Source organism: Ochlerotatus camptorhynchus, unplaced genomic scaffold (genome assembly GCF_037179485.1).
Source record: "Ochlerotatus camptorhynchus isolate MF236.1 unplaced genomic scaffold, CSIRO-AGI_Acam_v1.1 ptg000089l, whole genome shotgun sequence".
Taxonomy (NCBI): Eukaryota; Metazoa; Arthropoda; class Insecta; order Diptera; family Culicidae; genus Ochlerotatus; species Ochlerotatus camptorhynchus.
In genome coordinates, this window is record NW_027040579.1 from 358,036 (window position 1) to 373,525 (window position 15,490).

The 15,490-nt window shown below is 35.2% G+C and overlaps 1 protein-coding gene across 1 annotated transcript in view; it reads left to right on the forward strand.

Annotated features, from left to right (window-relative positions):
- The window catches only part of Eip63E (cyclin dependent kinase Eip63E), a 503,378-nt gene that overhangs the window by 69,203 nt on the left and 418,685 nt on the right, over window positions 1-15,490 (forward strand). The window lies entirely within an intron of this gene.

Consider the following 15,490-nt stretch of genomic DNA (forward strand, 5'->3'; position numbering starts at 1 on the left):
TTTAGAAAATCCCGGGGTTATCGGAACTGCAGAAACCAAGAAATAGGATGAACTTAAAGGTATTCGTCAATTTTTAGAACTATTTATGTGTAAAACATCCAGAGCTTCAGAAACCCCGCTGTGACAGATAGAATTGAGTTAAATAGTAATTAGTATATTCAAAGTGTTTTTTATGTTACTTCATACGCGAAGTTAACGATTTTCAGAGTTGGTTGGAAATGCTAACATGAAGCTTTAGTGTGATGATTTATTAGCTAGAGAATGATCTTTAGAAGAATGTAGGTGGATAGTTCCGTTAGAGTACGGCAGTATGAAAATTGAATAGAAGTTGAAAATGAGCGAAGGGCCATTAAAGCGACAGTTTTTCAAGATGACGCACATTTTTGCCTGTGGACTTGGAGACATACTTCAAGTCCCCGCGTACATCGTACGGGCTAGGCAAAAATGTGCGTCATCTTGAAAAACTGTCGCTTTAATGGCTCTTCGCTCATTTTCAACTTCTATTCAATTTTCATACTGCCGTACTCTAACGGAACTATCCACCTACATTCTTCTAAAGATCATTCTCTAGCTAATAAATCATCACACTAAAGCTTCATGTTAGCATTTCCAACCAACTCCAGTAATTAGTATTTCATACTACACTCTGTCTACTATATCCAATTTCCGAAATCCTTCATAGTGTTCCAGAAGTACCCTAAGGGGCTGTTCATAAACTACGTAGGCAGTTTAGGAGGGGGAGGGGGCTTACAATTATCCACGGCCCATACAAATTTTGAAAAATTTGTATGGACAATTGTCTACGCAGGGGGGGGGGGGTCAAGAATCACAAAAAACCGTCTACGTAGTTAATGAACAGCTCCTAAGTAGATCTCTAATCTTAAAGTTTCGTTAGGCTTCTTAAGTTCTGGAGTTATCGAAGTTGACGATGCTTTGGAACTTCCTAACTACTTGCACACACATTTCCGGTTTTGTCTTCAATTTACTTGTGTGCCAGAAATTGAAGCATTGCCGCGAAATCCACATGCTGGTCTTCTGGAGAATCCGTTAAAAAACCAAGATATGAAGCTGACCCTAAAGCTCCAAGATTGGTCCAATTTGTTTTAGAAATTCAATGTAAATTTCTGCTTCCACATCCACATTGTTAACAGTAAATCTCTTAAATACCATGATATTTATTGTTGGAAACCTTGGATTTCGTAGTGGTTTTTTCTCGCAAACGTCCAATATTTTCACAATAAAAACAATGGTTTCAGTAACAGCAAAATTCTTTTTTTTTTATTGATTTTATTTTCGGGGAGGCTTTGACATTTGGAAGGAGCATCAGGTCATGATGTTTTTGTAAGATGTGTTTTTAAAAATCTTCAAGAGTTAGAAAAAAAAACTAGATTTTTTCTTCATTACGGGAATGAGAAAAATACTCGGAATATAAACAATTTACAAGATCCAAGTTGAATAACACACTGTTTTTGGCTCTGCAACTTGGAACAAAAATTGTACATCTATGATATTTTAGGAGAATTCAAATAGAATTTAAATGTTAATTCAAAAGAAAAGCCGAGGAGAATTACTTCAAAATTCTGGTAAACATCCTAATGTAGTTCTGACTACGGTTCCATTTTTTTTAAATTATTTATTTATAGATTTTTAACCGTATGCTAGTTCATCTCCGTATTAGGATTCCAAGATAATTTTGGGATATTATCCGGAGGAATTCTGAGATGAATTCCGAGAAAAGCCTGAGGAGAAAAATTGAAGTTCTAATTGGAAATTCTCGGTTATTCTTAGAATAATTCCATGGGAGTTGTGAAAGAGCTTCAAAGAGAATTCCTTGGTGCATCTGAGTGAACCGAAAAATCAGGGAAACCAGGAAAAATTCGAGGTAATTCGAAATCACCTTGAAAAAGCGGGAAAGCCCGTGAATTTTGATGACAAAGCGCAAACAAATAGATTCTGAACCTTTAAACAAATGCAAGACCTTGCGACTGAATTTTCAAGACACAGTCAATTTGATAAAATAAATACTAACCCGAGCAGAGAATGAAAACAAAATTATAGCTAAATTTGATATTTTGATAAAAGCGTTTGTGATAACATATTTTGCCTACCGTGTGGTCGAGTTAACAGTAATCATAACAAAAATGAGATCTAAATGGTATATGAAAGATATTAAAAAGATAACAAATCAGGTTTTCTGGATAACAAGTCCATGTATGCGTTTTGATCATTTGATCATTAATAGTAAACAAAATAAGTAATCAATATGTTATTATAACTATGGTAGGAAAACAAAAATAATAAAAAAAGAACTAAATTAGTTATTATTTTGATATCATGCTATCAAATTTAGTAATCTAATTTTTTTGAAATCTTTGGTTGATATGAAGATTCAAAATCAAAAAATGTTATCAATAATGTGCTAATGGTGCCATATTACAGTACAGAACTGGAAATAATCATCCAGTGGTACAAATTACAAGAAATTATATGAATAGCTTTTGTCACTATAGACAAATAACAGACTCACCTCTCATCAAAATCTGGCATTGCCGAATTTGGTACCCGAAAAAACCCAAAAGTTAAAATATGACGAACTAATGTTTATTAGATCCAATAGCATAGAAATAGACGATGGGAATTCTTTAAATTTAGAGTTTAGTGTTCATGACAAATTCTAGTGGAATTATATCCAATCATGTTAAAAATTAGGCTACGATGTCTCTTATATTATTATTAATGATCAATTCCTTCGCATCGAACATATTTTAACAGACATTAATGGTGATATTTATGGTGATGTTTAAATATGAGCTAAAAGATAGACGCATTTTGACGACTTCAAACGCAGGAACAAACGGTTTTTCAAGGTTTTTTTTTTTGCAATTTCTAGGTCATTACTTAGACAGCAGATTTTTTACTGCATGAAGACAACGGAGAAAATTTCCCAAATTCCGGGGAAACGGAAAGTTTCTAATCGGTATTTGCTGGTCACCATGGAAGAGGACAGTACGAAAGATTTAAGGATAATTTTAAGAAAATTATAATAATAAAAAGAAAATAATAAACAGAATTTAAAGTGTGTTCTGAGCATAATTTTAAAAGAAATATACTCTAGGATTCTTGAGGATTCTTGAGGACAGTTTTGATTAAAATATTTAGAAAATTGTCAAAGGAATTCAATTATCATGAATTCTATGGATGATTCCAAGGAATCTAGCAAGGGCAGTTTCAATGGAATTTCGAAAAGATTTTAAGGATACTAGTAAGTTCTAGAATCACATGAGAATTCTGAGCAGGATTCCAGTAATTAAAGCAAAAAAAAAATAAGACTATAATCTTTATTATTATTGATTATCAAAATACAATTAAATTAGGGTTTCAAAAATAAATTTGTGAGCGATTCTAGACAAATACTGATTCGAGATCGTCAACATGTTTCCAAGTTCGGCTTCTTGAAGAGATCCAATTTAAAAAAAAATCAATATCTTCGAATATTGCACTTTTGTTTACAATTTCTGGATAATTTTTTCGAGTCTTAAAATTAAAATAAAAGGTTAGTTTTTTAAGCCATTGATGCGTGAAAATTATCATATTTTCGAAGTCTACCTTGATTTTTTTTCTCTTCAAATCCTCAAGTGTACAAAGTTAAATTTAAATTGTTTTCAAGTCTTGGATCTTCGAAAAATTCTATGATTCACTATGTACAATGTTTTACATGTTTAGAATCCTGAAAGTAATTCTTAGTTTAGAATCTTCTTAGTCTAGCATCTGGACAATTATTTTAAGTCTGGTTTAGAGCTGCGGTGGTCAAATTAAATGCTATTTTTTCTCTGACTCCAGAATGTTTCTTAAAACTATAATGTGACGGATTCGACTGGGCAATGACTGTTTTCGGCAATCAAAATTGAAATGATAATCTCATTAGATTTTCACACGAAAACACTTCGCTGTATTCAAACGATTTCTTAGTTTTTCAGCTTGAATCTGATTTGATTTTCACGACTGATCAAATGCATTTTAACTGGTTCTGAATATACCAAATTCAGTCGTAGGTTAATCAAAATGTGCCTCACCCCAGCAGGTCTAGGTTCAATTCCAGTTGGCGCCACCGGGATGTTCTGAGGCATAACATCTCTGATCGCCGTCGGAAGAGAAGTAAAGCCGTTGGCCCCCGGTTCATGAGTTGATGGGTCGATAGGTAGGGTCCAGGTGTGGGAGCTACCCTCCTGGCGTCGGTAGAATTAGTGCTCAGCACGGAAAACAAAATCGACGGAAAACAAGCCAAACATGGGGGCGACCCCGGCGTAGTGGTTAGCATCCATACCTCTCACGCCAAAGTCACGAGTTCAAATCTCACCCCCGGACAAATCACGAATGACCCAAGAGCGTTAAAGTGACTATAATAATAATAATAAAAAAAAAAACGCTAAACGAAAAAAAAACCCAAAATGTAAATTTCATTTAATCACGTTTATTTAAGTGACCCCATACTAATCAATTATTGCCATATGAAAATTGTGTTTGTTCAAAACATTCACCATGCTTGTCTTTTAAGAAGATATCCTCGACACAGCAATGTATATGGGAACAAAAGAAGCTAAAGTCTGGTTAAAAGTAAATTTGGGAGCAGGTTGATATCTCGTGTTCGCGATGTTTAGAGCTGACCACGTTGAATTATCGTTGAGTTAGACGGTTTAAATTTGATTTAAATGTTTTTTTTCTGAATATAGATTAATTAATGTTGGAAAACTTCGTAAAAGTCCTGTTTGGCTACTGAATGACGAATAATATTGAGTTTATAGTTTGTGCGACCTTTGTATCAATTGTAATGGAATAACACTGCTGCACATCTTTTCAAATGCCTTCTAACTCTTGTTTCCGTCATGCGTTGAGCGTCTTCTGTTTTTACCGCCTGCAGAATTTCTGAAAGGATTGAGTTCTATCGGCTCAGAAATTGCAAACGCTAAACAATAAGGATTCACGGCTTTCACAGACTACCTACATTTCCCATTTCTGTTACCACATCGAGCGACATTGCTTGGGGTGACCCAATTCCAGCGCATACATCGCTATTGCTCTCAACCGCTGCAATGCTCGGAAAATGCCGGTGGCTATAATGAGGAGCTCTCTCGTTCTAGTTGGGAGGAACATTTTCTTTCGCTAGCGTTTTGAAATTGTTTCAAATGTGGTTGCATTAAAATTTTTCCCAGCATCCGTCCGTCCGCTTGTTCCGTGAATCGGTTTGCCCTTTTCCCGGCACACTCACTAGCAATCTTAATTAAGTTGCTCCACAGCTCTGGCGCCGGACGGAATCACGTGGTGCAACGTTCTTCACGTTTTTAGCTGCACTCGCCGCGGTTCTGCAATGATGATAAGCTTCGATCCGCAAACTGGCTTTGGGAATGGGAGGAAGGATCAGCTAAAGCTGATAAAGCACGTGTCATCTTCAGTGTGCTAGGGCAACCCTCGTCAGCGTAGTTGTCGTTCGATGTTGGCGTCATCAAAAATTATACGACCTCGTTCGTGAGAGATCGCATAGGGTTACTATTGCAGTTTAGTCAAAAGTTTTCCTCTTTTGAGAAAGGTTATTTTAAACGTTCTCTTAAATTTGCACAATTTTACTGATCAGAAGGGGGAAAAGTACCTAGGCGACGTTTGCCAACCCTATCACGTTGTGAGCAATCGCGTTGAATTTAAAATTTATGCTCAACTCATCACAATAGGATTCAACTGTTTAAGCTGCTGAGTTTGCCATCTGATTTCGCTGGCAAATACGTGAAGCCGAGTCTCGGCTACGGGTCGGGAATTACACATATTGATTTCCGCGGGATGCCCGCTCTTATCACATCATCGTTTCCGAAAAGCTTCCACTTGCCAGCCGTCGTTGTCGGTGAGCGATAATTAAAGCTTAAATCAATTATAATCAGCGCTCATTATTCTTGCTTGCCTTTACTGTATATGATGACGTAATTAATCCGCGGATGGTACCTTCAAAGTAGCACATAATTTATCACCCTGAGAGCATCGTAGTTGCGCACTGAGTTTCGAAACTGGAAGGATTTTCCATGGGGATTTTCTACGATGTGCCTAATAATGCTAATGGGAATTGCTGTTAGGTTCGTGTCATTGTCACTAGTGATTTTGGAGCCAGACTTTTTCCAAGTGATTAATGTATTAGAAGGTTGAAAATTACGCTGAGCGGATAAGATATTAGTTTAAATACTGGTTAGGCTCGTTTAAGGCTTGGCAGTTGACATTTCAAAGCCAGGTCAAAACATGTGCGTACTTTTCAAGAAAACGTAGAATTATTTTCAGTTTTTTTATTAAAATACACTGGTTCTGTAATTAATCACCGGATATAAGCTAAACGTTTAGCACTTTTTATTTGGTGATGGAAATAGAAGAGTTTCGTAGTCTACTCGGGTTGGCAGTGGAAACATTTAACCATTGGCCTAACTACTACGGGGGGCTAGGAGGGGCTATAGCTCTCTCTAGGATGAGTGTAGCCCCCATAGTGTCTCCCTTCTAGAACTACAATTACTTATTTTCCTTACACATCAAAATTAGTGCACAGTTTTCTAATCCAGGATCTTTAAATTTAAAGTCTCTGAATATTGACAATTTATGCTAATCCTGGATCTTGAATTTCTGTGTAGGTATTCTAAAACATAACTGAATTATTTCTTTGGTACTTATCTCAGGATATTTTTTGAATATTTTCCAAGGTTTTTCTTAGGATCATTTCAAAATTTTATCAGAATAACTTTAGCTTTAAGAGGAAGGTTACCGGCCCGAAAAAAAAAAATAACGTTTTTATTTTTCTAAAAATATTGGAAAAAACTATCAAAAATCCAAGAAAATCAGTTTCTTCCTTAGATTCTTGACAAAAATTACATGTAAAAATATTTTTGCTATCTCATCATGAAAAAATATTGGCCTTTCAGCAAAATTGAAAAGTCGATGTTTTTTGAGTCCAACTTTATGCCATAATGACTTATAAAAAATGTTTTTGCACGTGAATTTTCTTTGAATAAAATTAGAAAAAAAAATCAATACGTAATTATTTTTTTCGGATCGGTGAGCTTTCCCTTAAGGCTTCCCCTCAATAATCTCACGATTTTGTCCAATTCTCCATAAAAGTCTTGGAAAGCATGAGAAGTTCACTGAACAGCTAACGTAGTCTACGTTTTTTTAGTTAGTGAAGCGTAGCAACTGGCAAGAGAAAATAATATACTCGCCAAGCAAATTTTCGCAACTGAGCTTCTAAAAACAAACTTTTTAAAAAGGTAGCTTTAAAAAGCTACTAAAAGATGATTTGAAAGGCACCTTCTATGAGAAACCATCAAAAGATACATACAGATATTTACCTTGCTCCAATTACAAGTCGCTACGCTCGTCTAGCTATTAAATAAACACTGAGCAGCTATGTTTCCGGATACAGGAATATTTTTATTTTATGGTAAGCTGCTGAATAGCTTCACCGATATTAATAACGGTCCATCCATTGTGCGATGCTAAAAGTCAGAACTCATTTGAACTACAATGAAGGGTTTCCCGTAGATAACAAATAATGCGGTTCTCCTGTATGTAGAATCCTATGCACGTATATTTTCATAAATTTCTGCCAGATAAACTCGTTGTTTAAGCATTAATTAAACATTATATCCACAGTCTCCTCCCAACAGAGCCTCGTCCAATATTAAATAGGATTATATTATATTGTTTTGCTCTACTCGATTTTTGCAGTTTATGAACAACAATCAGCTTCATATGCAAATAAACTCTCCCGCCTGATGGTCTGCCCAGGTTTAGCTAGGAATGCGAGTAGGAAAATCCTCACCTACCAGTTGATTCAATTTGCGCGCTAATTGCAAGTGGTGTTCGTTCGGCTGCGTCCCACAAGAGCACAATAAATCCTGATGAGTAGTCACACACCCAACGACGACGAACCTACATGCGTCCGTATTGTTTTGCGGGTTTGAAAAATCCATAAACCAGCTAAAACGTTTATAAATGGGCCATAAACTTGCGGGATGTGATTTCACATTATGAGTTCGATATATCGTCGATACTGCGGGTGATCGGCTCAGATTGAGTGAAAATTTATTGATTTTTGATCATCATACAGCTAGCGCTCCCACCAGTTTGGGAAAGATGAAGCTTGTGAGGTCGACGTTTCGGTTCAAGGTCGTTTAAACGGTGCAGCTCCGACCGATGCGTAACGATGTGAAATCGGTAGGAACAAATCGTTTCGGTTTCCCCAAATGAAAACAAACATCGTAAATTATGCTGGAGGGAATCCGATCGAGTGGGGTGTTTGTTTTTGAAGAATTCGCTTGTTCGATGCTGACGTGGGTTAATGTGTCTTGAAATTGCTGTGACAAAATAGTTCATTAATAAATGTTGTTTTCGTAAGATTATTCAGAAGCATGTGACGTGTCATGTTAAGATTTGTTTCGTGGGGAATGTAACACTTGTAGGAATGCACAAACTGTTAACGCTTAATAGCTTAATGGTCAACGCTAAAACACTTAGTAGGTCATCAATAAACGTTAATGCAGTAATAGTCGCTATACAGTTAAGTTACATGGTGTGTCTTAAATTATCCTATATGAATTTATGTAGAATAATTTGTAACATTTGGTGAAAAACATATGTGAGTATTTTAATCCAATTTTAATTTCCTGTAGCAATATTCCAATCTAGATTTAGCTGTGTTTAATATTCGCTAGTTCATGGGCCCATACTTGGCATAATTTGTACGATAATGATTAGTGACAAACAAAGTTCGATTACTTAGATTCCGCGAAGGTGTATAGACATTTAGCCTAGATAGAAGAGCAGCTGAATCAATATGATGTGCAATGAGATTATTAATGAAGGAGATCATTGCACATTCACGACGCTTTTTAAGTGTTTGGATGTTTATAAGTATACAGTGGACCTCGTAGGACGGCAAAGAGAATACCTTCCAGCCTAAATTTCTGAGTGCATATAACCACTGTTGGCAAAATCAAAAATCAATTGATATTTTTCCGCTCTCATGCGCCCGCAATATCACGCGTGATATTGAAATTGCGAGACTATTCACAACGTGCAAAAATCAATCTGAGAGTTGACTCGATACAAAAATGATTCCATTGCACATCGTTTTCTTAGAAAGAGAAAGCATAGTTTGCTATCTCTTTTTAATCTTCACCGATGGCAGACGCGAAGGGACTGCTGCAAACCGTTATGGAAGTTTCGACTGCATTCGGGTGTAAAGCAAAAATCATTAAACTCAATCTCACCACAGTTTGGTGAGATTTGCAGTTGGTGAGTTTTGTTAGCTTGATATTCCGAGCTGCGATATCATCACAGCTTGCAAAATCAACCGCAGTTGTTTGCTTGTTGATTTTTGTCTACGAAAATCAAGCGCGATCTTGGGCGTTGGTGATATTTGAATTTTTGATATTTTCCCAACACTGCATATAACAATAATTGTTTGTGAACCGATTCAATTCTTGCTTAATGTATTCTCGAAAAAGGAGCCCAAACTATGCTACAATATTCTAGTATTGACTTAACATATACAAGGTACAATGTTTTCATGGCATAAGGATCACGAAAGTTATAACAAAAACGTGTGATGTATCCAAGCATGTTATTTGCTCTGTTTATTATTTCATTATAATGGCCAGCAAAAGTTAATTTTGAATCCAACACAATTCCTAAATCTCTAACTCTTTCGCATTTTTCTATTTGCTGATTACCAAGAGTGACTACAATATTGGGTGTACTCCGTTTTCTACTGAACCTGATTGAATTACATTTTTTTTTTACATTCGATTGCGAATAACTTTTGATGCACCAATATAAATGTATGAATTATGAAAAGTATCTATGCCATCAGAATCTTTTATGTCCATATAGAGTTTCATATCGTCTGCGTAAATTATGATCTTGAGGTTTTTAATAATCATACATAATTTACATATTGTTAATATTCACTAATGTATCAATTTCTCATTTGTATTTCCAGGTAACGTTCTCTTCATCAATTTGTATTTGACGTGCGTGCTACTACTGTGTTTGGCGATCGAAAGGTACCGTAACTCAGGAATGGGGCAACGCAAATAGAGTTATCGGTAAATTAATGGCATAGACAGACATCAGTTCTTTTGACGAAATTTTTTGTTGTATGTGTATGTATATGGTTATTTTTATTGTATTTAGGCAGTCAAACAAATTGGGCAGGAAAAGAATAGGGAGTTTGGTCGGAACCTTAAAATATATTTTTAATGTCTAATATAATTTCATTTTTTTATATTAAAATCTCTATGTCCGATATCTCTTATATTTCACTTTGAATCCATTAAGTCTGATATTTATAATAAATTGCAATGTCCCAGAGTTTCAGAAATTTGTCAAGTCCAAGATCGTCCCAACTTGTCTTAAATTATTCCAGTAAAAATCCTAAACAATTCCTAGGCCTCTGACACGTGATTTGTGGTGTGGCCAACATTTACACATTTTTGATAATTTTTGAACCTGGATTATTTTTCATGTCACAAAATCTAGCAATTTTATCCATGTCCTGGATATTGAATTTGCGTATGGCGCTTAGAGGACTTTTACGGGTTTGAGATGGATATCTTATACATCTTACTGCTTTTCCGAAATTTCCGGTCCCATAATCTTGAACAATTCACTTTGGCCAGTATATTCAAATTTGTTATAGAAGTCTCTGGATTGTGTACAATTTTCAATGTCTGGATTAACTGAATTATTTCTTTTGAACTTATCTCATGTTACCTCTTATCTTATTGCCTTGAATGATTCATCAAAGAACTCTTGGTATGTATAATAGAATGTACAGGGTGATTCGGAATATCTGGCACTTTTAAAAATAATCATAATGCACATTTGCATGATTTTTAACCTTAAGCATACTTTAATTCAAATCTCTCTCCCTTTACCTTTAATTACCAGCCAAGAAAATGAACCACAGCTGGCACGCACGTTTTAGTTCCAGATCTTTTGGAGTCCGGACGATGCGTCCAAGCTCTGATATTAAACGGATTTTCCACGTATGGTTCCTTTTTACCTCTATAATGATGAGAAAAATAAATGTTTCATTCGTTCGAAGAGATTTCAGGTTCTAAAAGATAACACACGAATTTATACAGATTTATGACATGCTCCATTTTCACGTCCATGGCTGCTTGAAATCTAAAACGAATAAAATTTCGAATCCTACTATCAATACAAGCTGATATTTGTACACACTACTTGAACATATACCCATTTTACCCACAGAGAATTGCATATTTGTGAAATCGGTGACAGTGATTTTGAATCACTCTGCATTCAGTATTCTTCGTAAATTTCCTTGGATTTCAAATCAGAATTGCATACGAATTTCCCTCGTGAAATTCTTCTCAAAATGGCATTGTGAGAGTCTCATGGAATTTTCTTGGATTCGTGTTAGGAATTGTTACGAAAGTCTCCTTAGTATGTCAAGAAACTTAACTCCGATTTTTTTTTGAAATAATACTCAAAGTTTCCTTCACAAACCTCACCGAAAATTCCTTAAAACTATTATGAAACAGAATTTTGCAATGGTTTTTTGACATAATATTCAGCATTATGTTCTTTTGGTATTGTTATCGAAATTCAATTGGAGCTATCCTTAGAAGTCTCAGATTGATTGATTGATTAGTATCCCACCAAACATTGAAAGCTGAATAAGAACTTATTCAGGAAAAAAATATGTTTCTGTACCAAAAAATAGCTTGTTCAGTTTTTAATCAGCTCAATTGCTTGTTGGGAGTGTCAGAATTATATCCATATCTGATAATAGTATCTTCAAAATTACCTGGGACTTCTAGTCAAATTTCTTTAGAATTGTTTTTTTTTCTTTGATTTGTTTTCCATCAATCTTGTTTTCCGTGCTGAGCACCAATGCTGTCGACGCCAGGGAGGCAGCTCCAACACCTGGACCCTACCTAACGACCCATCAACTCATGAACCGGGGACCAACGGCTTTACTTCCCTTCCGAAGGAAGGCGTGATCAGAGAAGTTATGCCTCAGAACATCCCGGCGGCGCCGACTTGGATTGAACCCAGGCCTGCTGGGGTGAGAGGCAATCACGCTTACCTCTACACCACCGGCGCCGCTCGTTAGAATTGTACTCAGACTTTCTAATGACAATGAATTTTCGAGGAATAGAATTCTTTTCAAAACTCATTTGGCATTCTTATCAAAATTTTTCAGATCTTTAATTTGTCAGAATCCTGAAAATTTACGGTTTTTGTTGATTCTGAGATATTGAAAATAATGCCATACCGGAAACGAATCAGCCTATGGCTGAAAGTCTCCTTAATAAAGATATCTAAAACCAATAACACCATTGTCGTGTTGTTTAAAAATCAAGTTTTCTCTTCAATCTCAAAAAGTTAACAAGAATGTAATTGAATGTACAGTGCTGTTCGATATAATGGCAGCGCATACCGATTTTCATACAAAAATTATCAATTTTGACATTGATTAACTTTATTCTTTTCAGATCAATTGAGCTGAAACGTACGCCACAGAACTACACATATGGTCAATTTTACGGTTACAAAACACCTAATTTTTGGAAGCACCTGCCGGAAAGTGAGGTACTAGGTAAAATTTTCCGACCAATTTTTTATTCGAAAATGTATGTACTGAAAATGTTTTAAACATTTTTAACTATTATGTAGCGGGAATGCAGGTAATGTTCGGCCTAAGTGTCCCTAATTTGGGCCCATACATAAATTCAGCAGTCGACTAAATTTTCAATAGCAATCAAAAATATTCATTAGTAACGTCCCAATAACGCGTTCATCTAGATAAAATTGATAAATAGCAGATTTTTAGCGATAAGCCTTATATTAGATACATAGGCCAACAATTAGAGACATTTCCCCTACATTTGTTAATTTGGTGGGGATTGTTTGAATTTTGAGAAAGGTTAAATATAAAATCTCAAAATTGAGCTGAAACGCAAATTTATAAAACTGCTATTATTTCGAACAATTTGACCTAGTATCTCACTTTCCGGCAGATGCTTCCAAAAATTAGGTATTTTATTGTTGTAAAATTGAACATATTTGTAGCTCTTTGACTAAGGCTAATCCATACCAATTTAAGACATCGAGATATTCGTTCCGGCTCGGAAATGCTTGTGTATAATTTTGAAGCAAAATGAATCAAAGTGGATGTCGCTAAAATCCCACTATGGAATATTGTTTTATTGAGAAAAAAAAGTCCAAGAAATCGATTCATCAGGGTTTTTTTTACCTTTCCGAGTAGACGAGAATATCAAATCAATGGGAATTTTGAATATTAAAATAGGGGAACAGACCATCATATGTTGTTTAAATTGATCAATTCAATGACTTATTAATAGCTTATTTTGCTATCATATCAAAATTAGCACTTGAATTTATGATACCAAAATATCAAATGATATCAGAATAAGCTATTTACTTGTTATAGCGCACAAATTACCAATATCATAATAAGAAGTAGATAGTAAAATTTGATACTATTTTGCTATTCGATAAAACATTGAACAGTGAACCGAAAAATAGTCGGGAATTTGTAAAGTAACCGGAAAACCAGATAAGACTCGGGAATTCGACGAAAGATCCGGGAAAAATAAATAAACCTTACCATACGGACAAATTTTTCATGTCCGCATTTCAGAATAAACCAATAAAACAGAGTGAACGAGCCTTTACCAAAAGAACGACTTGCTCTTTTAGTTGCACAATTTCCATCAGTTTAGGATTTGATCACTAAGCAATGTTAAAAATAGCTTTTTCGCCCGATTCCAATTCCCAATGTAAAGTGCAAAGGCATTTTTGAAAAAAAAAAACGATTTTTTGACCACCCTAACACGAAAATGGTCACCCTAATAAAAAAAAAATATGGGTCTAATATTTTTCGATAAGGAACAAAACTACATTTTTTTGGGAAATTCTGAGAACCACATATCGTTTTGCTATGGAATGGCTGAATAAACATGCAATTTTATTCACAATTCCCATAATATGAATTCAGAATTAACTTGGGCGTCTGCTTTGAATTATCATGGAATTATTCGTAAACTAAGCAGAGAACTCTCAAAAAAACAGAAATTTTAAATTTTATTTGGTATTTCATTGTTACCCTTTCTAAGAATTTGATTCCTTGTAATTTTTTCTCAAAAAATTATTTTAATTTAAATTTAACTTGAAATAATGTTTCTTGTTGAAGTCTAATTTAATTCTCATTAAAATTCATCTGTCATTTTCCTCACAGTTCCCACAATTCTCCTTGGAATCACACAGGAATTTCTTCTCCACAGAAATCCCTCCAAATTCATCTAACAATGTTTTAGGACTTTATATCAGAATAATTTTCGAATTCTGCGCAGATCTTCGCCTTGCAAAATTATGTAGGAATCCTGCTCAGTATTGTTTGAAATTAAAACTTTGATTCCTTTTGAATTTTATTTAAAATTCCAGGGTTGCTCTCAGGATTCTCAGGTAACGAGCTAATAAAAGTATAAAACATTATGTTTCAAAGTATCTCGAAAGAGTAATGATTTGCTTTGAGTAAATTTAGTGACCCGTTGACTTAAATTATACTATCAACTTAATCAATTATTTCCTGCAGATTTGCTTCTGAAGATAATTTTCCCACAACTATCATAAAAAAATATGTTTTATTTCGTTGTTCAATCCGGGAAACTTTTAAGATATGAACCGGGAAAACCGGGGATTTCAAAATGAAAATTCACTGGTCACCCTGTTTGAAATGAATTGAATTGAACTCACTACCTACTACGCAGAAAGAAAAAACGTCGCTACTAGGCCACCGAACCCCTCATATCTCTAAAAACCACTACGATCATTGCGAACACTTTGATCGTGTGTTGATATCACAGTTAAAACCCGGTGACGACTGTCGTACAAAATGACACATTGGTAATAAATAAATGACCTTTTTGGAAAGATTCTACCTTGAAATCGTTTAAAAAAGGTACCTAATTTGGTAGTATATAGATTTATTAGTTCAAAAGATAATGATGATGATGATGATGATGGTGATTGAGACTACCACTTATGTAGCAAGGTGCCTGCACATAGCAATGGGCAATCCAATCAGGACAACTTAATCAAGTCCCACTAACAAATCATATTCAGCTTGGCGCTGTATAAAAGGCCAAAAACGCCCACGCGAAGCCCACCGGGAACAGACGAAGAATCTCCTTCCAGCAAACCATGATCTTATGATTTGCTATGGAAGAAGCCGTCGCCCTGAAGGGTGCCCCATGAGTGTGGAGAAGAACCCGCCATTTATTAACGAAATGTTAACTTGTTTGCAATAGAAGACTCAACAATACCAGCATTGAAGTATTGAAGTATTGATATAGCTAACCTACTCAACTCAATCTAAAATTAGTGCAACAGTTAGAAAAGAAGCTTGGTTTGA